Below are 13,948 nucleotides of genomic sequence, written 5' to 3'. Positions count from 1 at the left end.
TAAGTTATAACTATACAAGAAATCTTTTGATAAAACTGATAAAAAATATCAATTTTTTTTTAATAAAAATATTTGTAAAGTTAAATTTTTTATTTAATTATAGTATTAGAAGCTTAAGAGTAGTAGTTTTAAGAGTGATATTTTTTAAAACGTTTATGATAAAAGTTAATTATTAAAATAAGCTTTAGTTAGTTTAAAACTTATTAACCTAAAAACAGCTCAACTTTTTTTTGTATGACTTAGATAAATGCAAATATAACCTTTTTTTGTTTTGTAATTTGTTTTAATTTTCAATTATATTATGATTAATAATAATCTTGTTTATCAATATTTGAGTTGAAACTTCAAGCTATGAAAAACACTGAATAGTATAAAAAATAAACTGTTTTGAGTTAGTCAAAAGTTTACAAGAAAAAAATAGTATTAAAAAAATAGTATGACATCAGTAAATTAAAAATACTTGTGTGCAAACACTGACTGACTTTCAAAGAAACAAACAACATTCAACTTAAAGAAACCAAAATGCTAGCTAAAATCACCAGCACATCTTATCTTCACCTTTGCCTTCTACTTAAATTACTGTTAATGAGACAGAAAGAAAAAGTCAATGAGCTTTAATAACACTGTAAATAAATTGAAGTTTACTGTATTACAAAATTATTTTTGATGAACTTATAAAAGCATTGTAGTATTCTTTTTAAGTGATTCAAGCATTAAATTTAGCAAGGTTTCCACTAAAAGCGCACAAGAGCAAATATTACAATTTTGAAGTAAAATTTGTAATGACTATATACTATAACTAAAATATAATGGAAATAAAAAGTGGTTACTTTAAATCATTTAAACTACAGTAGTAATATTTATAAATTTTCTAAAACAAAATATTACTGTTAATTACTTTTTAGAAAATAACTTAGCAAAACATTCAAAAAATGTAAAGTGTAGTTTTTTTTCAACCTTTAGTTATTTTATTAAACACTATAAAGAAACCTAAGCTCTAAAAATTGGTAAAAGGACCTGGGTGCGAAGAAAAATCTTTTGGTCATTAGATCGAAACACGCTCAAGTTATTCACTTTAACTTTTTAAGCTACAAAAAAGTTATTTTTACAAAATGAAGAACACGTACAATTAAAAAGAAATCAAACCATGGCTTTTTACTCAACTTATTTCAATATGAAAAATAATGGTAATTAATAGGTAGACAAAGCTCTTATTGCCAGTTTTAATAGGTTTAGACATGTTAACTGGTTATAAGTTTTAAAATGTTAATAATAATTTTAAGGTTAAACTAAATTGTTTTTTTTAAGAAAGAACAAACTTTATTTATTTTAAGCTGTTTAAGTTATACAACTGTAACAATATGTTATCAACTACAAATTCAATTTTAACTAGATAAGCCATGTTAAATAGACAATAAAAAAAGAAAGTATAACATTATACTACTTTATCTATAAAAAGATAGTATATTTAATAATTTATTAAGTTACTGTCAATTTTATACATTAAATGTAGTTTTAACTCATGATTTTACTATTCAATTTTCTTTAAAAAAATCCTAAAATTTCAAACTTAAGTTACGATTACGAAAGCTAATATAGGTTATACTTGATGTACAAAGTTTAAGCAACAATCGTCTCAACTAAAATACAAAATTGAGTAACAGAATTATATCTCAAATGTAAACTTATTTTAGTTAATCACATATGTAAAGTTAAACTGTTTAATTAAAACTTATTTAAATAATCAATGAAAACATAAAAACAGTGTGTTTTTTACTTAACTTTCCTTTGAAAATTTTAAGTGCTAGAAATTGCTTTAAGTTTTTTTAAATTTTATATATCCCCTTGATAAAACGCTAAATTTTCGCATTTCTTGCAATCTAATGTACTTAAGTTGTGTTTTTTTTTTTTTTGTGACGAACTTTAATATTCAATGTAGAAAAAACTAAACGTGAAGAGGTCAAAATTAAAATATAAGTAAACTCAATTTCTATATCACTATTTTTTCTTATTTTTTTCAATAAAACAATCTTATAATCTTTAAAGATATATATTTTTTTTAATATCGTTGAAGAGTATATTACAGTCATCAAAATATAAACGGTCGTATAACTTGTTATCTAATATGACAGTTAAAAATAAAAATATTTTTAAAAACTAATGACTCACTTTAACAAAAATCCTCTTACTTTTGAATTTTTATTCTTTGTTCGGAATTAGTATTAATTTAAATGCTCTGTTTTTAAATTACATTGTGCATTTAACGCGTTTATAGTTTTTGTAAAATTTATTCTAAAATAATATTTAATAGTGTAAACTTAGGTTTATTTGTAATGAATACGTATTAAAAAATAAATGAGACAGAATTTTTGAATATAAAGCTATTTTGTGTAGCTTACAATGTGAAAAACTGAAATTCAAAAGTCTAATTACAATATTTAATTATTTCGTAAGAAAAACTAAAGAAAAAGATCTAGAAGTTCTAATAAATCCATTTAAACAACGCTGTCCGCATGTACAAAAAGAAACAATCTAGATTGAAGTAATATTTTGACCATCAAGTACAAAAGGGTAATTTCTACCTTCTACCGCACAATTACTACCCGCACGATTCCCACCCGAATCATATCCTATCCGGTTAATTCCCACCAGGATCAATTCCAACCCGAATCGAATCCCATCCGATCAGTTCCCACCCGATTAATTCCCATTCGATTAGATCCCACCCAAGTTCTTCATCACTTTTGCAAGGATCTTTTTTTTGCACGGCGTCATTATCATACGGGTTTCAATTTTGTACAAAACGATACTTTTGGACGAGTATCCACTTTTGCACGAAGTCACTTTTGCACATATGACATTTTTGCGCACTTTAAAACTATGTCAATATTCAAACCATATTATAAATAAATTAAACTGTTGAATTTAAACTTCATAAACCTAATAAAAATCAAATAAATCTAAAACTGTATTTTAATTTCTATTATACAAAAACTTTAATTTATTTACTATAAGATATATTAAAATTAAAATGAACTTAACCTAAAACTAATCTTAAATAAAGTTTATTGATTATCAAAATTTATTTTTTAAGTAAAGTATTTAATAAGTAAAAATAAAAAATCATAAAATCTTTGCTTTTTAATATTTTTTGTTCTTTTGATAGAAATCAATTTAAAGATGCCTTTGACTTGGTTTAAAGTCAAAAATACAACATAAAGTACATGGACGCAAAAAAACACGCAAGGACCAGGATTTTTGACAATGATGTTAAATCATATTTTTTAAAATTTGGTTGTACAAATGTCTAGATTCTTTAAAAAATCTTTTCTAATTGAAAACTTTTTTGGTAAAGTAAAACAGCAGCTTCATAGTTTTACTTACTTTTAGCTAATTTAACAGTGTAGTAGTTTTATTAATCTGTATTTAAAATATTTTTTTTTAATTTATCATTACAGCTTAAAAATTTGCTTAAACGTGTATGTTAATGCACCTGTTTTATTATGTTTTATTAAATTAAAAGTAAAAGTAAAAATTTAAAAGTAAACGTGCATGTTAATGCACCTGTTTTATTATGTTTTATTAAATTAAAAGTAAAAGTAAAAATTTAAAAGTAAACGTGCATGTTAATGCACGTTACAACATTTTAGACTTATCCAAAACTATTAGTGTATGTTAGTATTTTAACAAGAAAGTAAAGTTTAGTTTAAAAATTAGTTTAAAGTATTTTAGTTTATAACTGTTTGTTCCGTATCGTGTGTAAGTGCAGTTTTAAGCAATAAATTAAATAAATTACTATTTTGTTACATAATTTTACCAAGGTTCGTGTGTAAGTACTTTTATACATTTTATCTATCTTAAGTCTTACAAGCTCAATCTATCGTACAACTTAGAAGTTGTTTGTTGTAGAATGTATGTACTGGTTCTTGTTCCGGTTTGCCTTTTAGTTTTTTTTTTGTTTTATATGAAAGTTGATGTAACTTTTAATTTATACCTACTTGAAACAAAAAATTTTTAACTGATAAGCTAAAAATATTTAGACTTACTTGTATTATTTTTTGATATATTTTAGCAAGAAGTGATCTTAAATATTTTAATTCAAACTAAATTTAGAATATGGTATAAATTTTGTAAATAAAATTCCAAGTGAGATAAAAAAATTTATTGTTATTATTGTCTTGAAAAGTTATAATGTTATCAGACTCTTTTTGAAAAAATTGTTGCTTTAACAGCCTATAATTAAGTGTGGATATTCGGACCTGTTGAAAGAAAAACAATGAATATTAAAATGAAAATAGAAAGGTTAGTTCAAAAATACAAAACTTAAATTATATAAATTGTTCCGTGAATCGTCTGTATTTTTATAATAAAAATTTTTAATATATATTTTTTACTCTACTTAGAATAGTTTTCAATTAGCTTTTAGTTACATTTAGTTTTGTTTCAATTTTATGTCAAACTTATTTCAATTTATATTCAAGTTTAGTTTCACATTAATGTTTAAACAGGTAAAATTTACACTTAATACAATTTCAGTTTAATTTTTTTACAATTGTACTTAGATAAATTTCGTCAGTTTAGTTTTATCAAAATTCTGAAAAAAGTCAGCCGTGCAAAAGTGACGACTGGCGCAAAATATAGCACCAGTAAAAAATTGATACCATGCAAACAGAACGCTATGTGCAAAGTGCAGTCATAGAAAAGTGATAATTCGTGAAAAAGTGACACCTATGCAAAACTGACACTATGCAAAAATGATTCTCCGTACAAAAGTGACTGCAAAATTGATATGGTGGGAAATGATTCGGGTGGGAATTGATTTGATTGGGAATAGGTTCGGGTTGGAGTTAATCGGTTGGAAATAGGTTCGGGTGGAAATGGTTCGGTTGGGAATTAATCGGATGGGATTTGATTTAGGTGGGAATTGATTGAGTGAGAATTGACTCGGGTGGGAAATGATAAGGTGGAAGTTTATCGGGTGTGAATTGTGCGCAGGTTGGAATTGAGCGATTACCGCATAAAAAACCACCCAAATCCCTTCAAAAAAAAAACTATATGTAATTTTCTGTGTTCATTAGTAGAGATTTTTTCTTATATTTCAATGTATTTATAAAATATTTTTGTTATGAATGTTTTCATTGCCCTTTTCGTAAAGTATAGTCGGGTTTGTTTTGACTGGTTTCCTGTTTCCTTTTTGACTCCAGAAAAAAAATGGAAAAAACGTAATAAAAAAGCGATTGGATATGTTTTTTTTTTTAATTTTAACAAAATTTCATATCTATATGATAGTTTTTTGATATCAAGTAATCGGTTAATCGGTTGGAAATAGGTTCGGTTGGGAATTAATCGGATGGGATTTGATTTAGGTGGGAATTGATCGAGTGAGAATTGACTCGGGTGGGAAATGATAAGGTGGAAGTTTATCGGGTGTGAATTGTGCGCAGGTTGGAATTGAGCGATTACCGCATAAAAAACCACCCAAATCCCTTCAAAAAAAAAACTATATGTAATTTTCTGTGTTCATTAGTAGAGATTTTTTCTTATATTTCAATGTATTTATAAAATATTTTTGTTATGAATGTTTTCATTGCCCTTTTCGTATAGTATAGTCGGGTTTGTTTTGACTAATTTCCTGTTTCCTTTTTGACTCCAGAAAAAAAATGGAAAAAACGTAATAAAAAAGCGATTGGATATGTTTTTTTTTTTTAATTTTAACAAAATTTCATATCTATATGATAGTTTTTTGATATCAAGTAAAGTTCGGATAATATTACTTCAAGAGCTACGTCAAAATAACGTAGTTTTATAAGTTTTTGTAGAAAATAATGAATAAACTTTATAAAAGTATAGATAGTATAAAACTAAACTTTTCTTATAATCAACACTTACTAAAAACATTTTAGAACAGTTTTTTATTTAGAAATACAATACTCTAAACAACAAAATTTGAACATTAAATGTATTTAACATACTATTTTAATCTTGTTATGTATCACAACTTTTATATATTTATTTATATTGTTCATTTTTAACTGTAATTCAACTTATAAGTTAAGTTACTAGGATTAAACCATTATATAAAAAAGCTCCATTTTGATCAGATAAGCCTCCTTAACATATCAGACCTAATATCCATCATTTTATGTTAAGGCTGGAAAGTTTTATATTTTGTTTGTTGAAGTTTATATATAAAAGCATAATAGTGAGCTTTTGTTTAAAGTCGATTAATTAAAAAAGTAAAAAGAGTAATGTTGGCATGGTTTTTATAAGTTATAATTTTCGTACAAACAAGACTTAGGATCTAGCTCAAGACCTGGATAATTTGTTTAAAGTAGAATATGTCTGTATTTTATATACTTATTCGTAGGTTATAATCATAATATTATTATTAATATTATTGTAAACAAATAATCATAGTATAAACCTTTCATAAGTGTGAAAGAAATATGCTAAATGTAACTATTTGTTAACAAATAAACAGTATACCAATTTAGTAGCTTTAAAACATAGGATCTTAAATCATTGAAATTTTTGAGAACAAAATAACAAAATAAAATACTTTTTGCAGACTAAGAATAAGTAAAAATTTTGAGCCTGTTATTTTTAAATGCATAAAAAATATTAGCTATAGCTTAATTATAGTTAAACTAACAAAACTTGAAAACAAAAAAACATGTTTAAAAGCTATAAATTATAGAAACATTTACGTAAATGTATCATCATTTGGAATATTATTTAAAATATCTGCTTAAAAATATGTGTTTTCCTTTTTAGTTTTGATAACTACAATTACTCTACTAAATGTTTAACATTGATAAAACTTAAATTAAAACCCTTACAGATAAATTTTAACTAAACTACGAATAGCAGTAAAAGTTCATTTATAGTAAATTATAAATACTGCGCTGTTAACTTTGTATTTTTTTAATATTTTTAGCCTAAATAATACTATAAGTAAGAAACGGGCAAACCAATGTCAGTCTATGTTAGTAAAAAACAATCTAAGTATAACTTATGTAAAGGAGATAAAAACTGAAATATTTCATCCGAATTTAAGAAGTTTTACAAATAATGTAATTAATAGTTTTCTTAATCTTCTTGAGCAAAACAGTTTAGAACTATCTAAAAAAGAAACATTGCCAGCTTTGATGCAGAAGATACGTATAAGTTGAAATACAGTATTTTTGATTATGTTTAAAATTTTATTTTACTGTAGTTTATATTCTTATATATGAACTAACATAAAAATTTGTATCTGTTGCAATACTATGTGTTGTTACAGTTTTAATATAATATAAAACGACACTTATTATTTTATTAAATACAAATCATATATGTCAAAAAAAGTCTAGTTTTAAAAATATTACTGTATGTAAATTTCAACTAAAAGTTGTCAATTTGCTCATGTAAGACATACAGAAAGGTATAATACGGTATTAATTAAAAAAAGAACGATATCATTATGATCTTGTCTTTTTTTTTTGTGAAAATGGTGTTTTTCTTTAAAAATACAATTATTTTGTATCTCAATAGAATCAATGTTTAATATTTAAGTATATGATAAGCTATTTTAAGTTTTAGAATCTAATTTAAACATAGAGAGATTTAAAAAGTACAATTTATAAAACATTTTTGCTTGTAACTAGAGTTTCAAAACAATTTACTTAGTGATTTTTTTAAATATAAAACAAAAATAATGTTAATTAACGCTATAACTTTTTTTGTTTTTTCGGTTAGCAAGTAAAATACTTTCAAATATTTACTTTATTAATGGTTTAATTTTTTATTAAATTAGTACTTTCAAAACGTTGAGCGTTTTTAAAGCTAACCAGTTTTTGTTATTACATTTTTTTTTAACTTTTTATGTTTACTTAAGTACTTCTAAAAGTTTATTGTATTTAAGTAAAGAAGTTTGTTGTGAAAAATCATCAGAATAAATTTATTTAACATACTTACTATTTAAATCTATTAACTTTCAGCATACTCAGATCACATCGTACAAGTTACAGTTATGAGGTTAAACAAAGTTCTTTGGAAGAAAGATTTGTATAGCAACTTAACCAAAACTGCTAAAGAAAAACTACAGGTCAAAAATTTAGTTTATTTTTTCCAGGCAGCAATAATGTTTAACTTGTCAAGTCGCCATAATACAACATTTGCTGCTGAGAACGTTGTTTTACAATGGTAGGTTAAACTCAAAACTCCTAAAAATGAGTTTTTCGCTCGTCTAAAAAATACTAAAAAGTTCTTAAATTTTGATAACTTCAGAACTTGAAGTATTAGGTGCAGCAAATGATTAGGTGTGAACTACAGTTTAGAAAAACGAGCCAAATTTGCAAAATGTTTAAAAAGTTCGACTACTGCTACTATCAGAACAGACTTTAAAGGTCTTAGCTTAGTTCACGAAGCTTTATCGTTTTACAGCATTAAAGAGTGCAAAATAGTACTAGAAAAAAAATTGATAAAAGAAAATTGAAAAGTATAGTTGTTATTATAGAAGTAGACATTGCAGCTAGGAACTATCTAACACGTTAGTTGTCTGGAGTCGTGGTGAAAGATTTGGAAAACCCCTGCCCAATGCAAGAGTGGCTGACATTTATCCACGTCGTGTTTAAAAGGCCAGATTTTTGTGCTTCGTGGTAGCGTTAAAGGCAAACTTTGCACTCTTTCTAATATAAAACACTCGCCTTCAACCGACTCATGAGGCAGGGTGGCCGAGTTGCATGATGTTCGAAATAAATAGTGTGCTTGTGCGCTCATGAAGAAAACTTTCATCACCGCCTGACAACTGTTTGAGATTCGACACAACAGACAACACGTTTGAAGAAGTTGCCGAAATGTTATAAGGGAAAAAAAGAGCTGATTGCGCGATTTTCCAAGGCAACAATGTAGTAGTCCGGGCTGTATAATTTAAAAAACTAACGTAAAAGAAAATTAAAAACTTAAGCAAAATTGTAATAAAATGATTTGGTGTTATTGTTATCTGGAAATTACCATTGTGAACTGAAAACCAAATAGAAAGTGTATTTCAAAATATTAAGTATCAAAAAAGTAAATTTTATTTGTTTTACACAAGTATTTTTCAAGATACTTAGCGGGCCGAAACTTGATTGGATCTGGACCGTACGTTACCCATCTTAACTGAAACCTGACATTATAATCATCTCATATGTAACGAATTTTGGACATTTAAAAGTTAATGCTAAGTAACTTATTTAAGCCGCACAACACAATATAGTTAAATTATTTTATAAACAGGCATGTTCTAAAATTACTATACCAGAGATTAAAAAACTACAAAAGAATGAACAGTTTATTTTACACATAATGAAGTAAATATTGAAACATCATTGCTGGTCTAGTTTGAGGAAGTTTGACCGACTGGTTGATTATCTCACATGAAAAAGGTTTAATCAATAGTGAAAATAGTGTAATGAAAATATTAATTTCAAAAGAGATATTATAAGCAAATTAGTTGTAAAGTTAAAAACTTAGTTTTAAACTTTTTAAACTATATGTTTCGTAGTAGAAAACCATGAAATAGTATTTGACTTGGAATAACCTTTAAAAAACTAAACCTCAGTTGTAACATTTTTTTTTTTTCTTTATTGAAATTTAAAAAAATAAAAATTAAAGGTTTTACAATAATTCTGTGAACAGAAAGTAATCAACTAAAAAAGCTTTTAATTAGGTTAAAATTTTGTTTTATAACTCTAGCAGTCTTTTTGATGGCTTATTTAATTATGTTCAAAAATGAACTTATTTTTCAGCTATCAGCCTGTAATAATTTTAAAGAGAAAAATAGTGAAATATTAAAAGCTAAGGTTAAACTATTAAAACAAACAACACATTGTAATTTTTAAAATATTCTTAATTAAGATAAGACAAAAATGTTGTACTAATAGTTTAAAGTTCCTTAATATAAAGATTTTTTAACAATAATAAATCAACTTAGAAAATAAAAAATCTTTTAAGTGATAAACTTGAAGTCATTTCAAATAGAAACTTTAAATCTATACTCTTTTAAAGTCAAAAAAATATTTTTTAAATAAAAACTTTAATGGTTATCAATATTATTTTATAATACAGATTAAACAAGTAATAACAAATATCTGTCAAATTAATATCTTTCAAACAAATATTTTAATCACTTTGCTAAAAAAACTTTTAGTGTAATGTAAAACGAGAAATATAAACTACAAAATTAAACAAGTCAAAACAAAACTATTAATAACTTTAAAACATAAACCACTAAATACAGTAGACTTCCGCTTAAGTTCCTACTTTAAACAAAATCAAAAAGTGCAAACTCATAATTTTTTTCACAAAATGGTAAATTTCTATGTTTTATAGTGCAATAGTGTTATGAATAAGCATAAAATCCACTAAAAAATAAAATAAACATTCAATAAAAAAAAGAGATCGATATAAGCTATTAAATATAATAAAATTTTTGTTTTATTAATACTTAGTTAGTAATAGACTTTATTTAAGTTAGATTTAATAATATAATATTTTGCACTTTTTCTTGGGTAAAATATGCAAACTCAAGAGGAAGCCTACCTTAACTAATATTCATTATGCATTAAGCAAACCTGTTGTAGAAGAAATAGCTTTAAAAAAAATTTATTAAAAAAAGACTACCTAAGTATAAAACAAACCAGGTTAAATAAGAAACATTTTTAAAAATCAAATAAAATAAAAAACTTTCATAAGATAATGTCTGCTACTGAAGTCTAATCTAATGTGAAGGATGAGCTTCATGAATTCCTGCAAGTTTTTCTATATCTGGTTCTAAATCAGTCAAATTAAGCCTCAAGACACCTCCTTTACAAATATCTAGATTAGATCTTTTGCTCAAGATGTTGATAACTGAACTGAAAGCTTTCACAACAACCTAGGTAGAAGGAAAAGCTAAAAACAACAATCTAACTTCCTCCCAAATGATTGGATACTTTTGCCTTAGTTTTTGTTGAGTCCAAAAGCTTTCATATCGTTCTTTGAAAAAATTTTACTTTAAGTTCAAGGTCAGTTTGTAAGTCAGAGAATTCTTTCTTGTAAGTCAACGTTTACTTCAAAAAGATATGCTTCGAAGTTATCCACTTCGGGAAGTTTAATTAAAAAACATCAGTAGACTGTTTATCAATATCACCTTTAAGCTGTTCCAGATGATAAGAAAATATTTCTACTTCACCTTCACTTATTTGAAGTTTAAAGTTTTCCAAACTTGCAAACTGTGAAAACTGATTAATTTTGAAATTTCTTCCATACAGTTCAAGTTGGTTTCTTAAACTGATTATCTTACTTTTGACTTTCACAAGGTTCAAGTTTTTACCTTGTAAAGTTTTGTTCAGATCGTTGAACTTACCATATGTGTCTGATATGTAAGCAATGTCTCTTTTTTTAACAAGATTGTCTGCCAATACCTTATTGTTTTCAGAAATAAAAAATCAATAACTGAATTAAAAACAGCCAAAAAACTTTCTAAACAGTTTCCTTTTGATAACCATTCTTCTGTATGCATTATCAAATTATTAAAAACCTCATCTTTGTCATTGCACAACTGTTTAAACAGACGACTTTGTAAAGCATGCCTTTTTAATTTGTTAACAGCCTTTATCACTAAATTTAATGAGTCATTTAAACGGACGCTCAAATTTTTTGAAACTTAATTTTGGCGATGTATAACGCAATGAATAGTAAATATATAAGGGTTTAACTCTTTAAAATATGTAATTAATCCACGATACTTTCCTATCATAGATGGAGCACAATCTGTTGCAATACCTATAAGATGTTTTGAAGGTACTTTAGTTACTTCAAAATATTAATAATAAATATTAAAATTATTTTTCAAATATTTTTTGTTTAAGTTTTACCTCAGGGTCAAATATTTAATAGCAAGCTAAAGTTTGTAAAATAGCAAGAAAGTAAAAATTTTATGACTGCCCAACATTTTAAAATCGCCTCCCTTTCGCTCCTTTACTAGTTATCGCCCCCCGACTTACTAAAATCGCCTCCAGGGGGCGATATCGACCACTTTGGGAAACCCTGATCTAATTATTTAAATCTTTAGTAACAAAACAATCAATTAAACTAAATGAAAGAAAATAAAGCTAAACGAAAATTAACTGAATTTTGTGTTTAAAAATGTACTTAAAACTTGTTTAATAACGCAAGAACTAATAATATATATAACTTTAAAATAACTTATAAAAGGAGACAAACAATACTAATAGCAAACATGTGAATACTTGAATGATAGGTTACAAACTATTTAAAGAAGGTAAAAATGTAATACGCTGAAATATTTTTACATTAAATTTTATCAGTGTTTTATGCTAAAAGTGTGTTTTTTTTTTAATAATATTACTTGAACAGTAAAAATAATTTTAATTTTGAGAAGATAAACTATTGTATATTTTTCTAATAATTTTAAAGAAGTAGATTCTACCATAACTGAACTTAACTTTTATAAATGAAAATATAAAGATAAGTACTGTAGCATTTATGTGCTTAATGAGAAAAAAACAGTAATAATGAAAATAATATTGATAACAACAAATTTTCTTCTGTTTTGAAATATACTTTTTATATTTTAAATACTTTTTTAAGTCTAAGATATTTTATATAGAAAGCAAATAATATTTACAAATATAAAAAAGAATAGTTTTTTTTTAATTTTCTTAAAAAAAAATCTTTTAACGTAATTTTGCTTGAAAAAGTTATCTCAGCTCTTTATTTGAATACTTTATTTTCTGTTAAAGTATATACATCCATAACTTTTTTTTTTGGATTGGCATGCTAAAAAAAAAAAAAAAATTATAAGTGTTCTAAACTTAATTCAAAATATTAATCTTAAAGAATAATTTAAAGAATAACCAGATAGAAAATACTGAAATCTAGACTAAACCACTGTTATTGTAACCAAACAAATCAACTTTTAAAAAATTTTTGGGTATTAAATAACAAATACTATTAACTCCTTAAACAAAAGTAAATAGACGAGTAGCAATGATCACTAATAACCTTGATAATACTATTTAATAGATAACATTTAAGTTCATCCTGTAACTTTCCAAATTGACTTATATTTTTTAAATATATTGGTAGCTTAGTCCATAACTTACAACCTTGGTAGGATAGCGATTTATGACCTATTTTGCTTTTGAATCTAAATAGGAAAAAAATTGTTGTGAAGACCTCGTGTGATAATTATGGACAATTTTGACACTTTAGTAGTAATTATTAAAGATAGCTGGTAACAAATTATTGTTAAACTTAAACATAAACAGACCTAATTCATATAGATACAGACTTTCAACATCTAATACATTTTTCTGACTTTTTAATTCTCTTACATTATCATCATATTTCTTATAATGTGTGCATCTAAGTGCTCTGTTTATGAGAAAATCGATATCCTTTACTTTTGGGAACGGGTCAGAAAAGCACGGGTGACACTTTAGCACAGAGTGACACTTTAGCACGGAGTGACACTTTAGCACGGAGTGACACTTTAGCACGGAGTGAAACTTTAGCACAGAGTGTCACTTTAGCACCGAGTTAGTTTGGTTTTTATTTATTGAATGTTTAGTTTAGTAAAAAGTTAAAAACTTTGTCTACAATAGATAAAAACTTGTAAATATTGGCTTAGAATTTTAAGAATGAACTAACATTTACAAACTACTTTATTGAATAGAGAAGGTTTTTTTTTTGGAAAAATTATATTTATGATGGCTCAGATGAACAGATGTTTATTTTTCCACTTTTTTTTTTATTTGTAGCTCATTATAACTTTGATTAAGTTGGGTATGCAACTCGATGACAGAGAGGTCTTTTTGCGTTTCTAGTTTCTTGAACCAAAACATTTTTTGAGCAATTTTTCGTTTTTGTTCTATAAACCACTATATTTGATTGTTTTTTTAAGTATATTTAGATTCATTGT

Source organism: Thalia democratica, chromosome 1, assembly GCF_965202585.1.
Source record: "Thalia democratica chromosome 1, ktThaDemo2.hap1.1, whole genome shotgun sequence".
Classification (NCBI taxonomy): Eukaryota; Metazoa; Chordata; class Thaliacea; order Salpida; family Salpidae; genus Thalia; species Thalia democratica.
The sequence above is the reverse complement of the archived record's forward strand: the minus strand, read 5'-3'. Positions refer to the sequence as shown.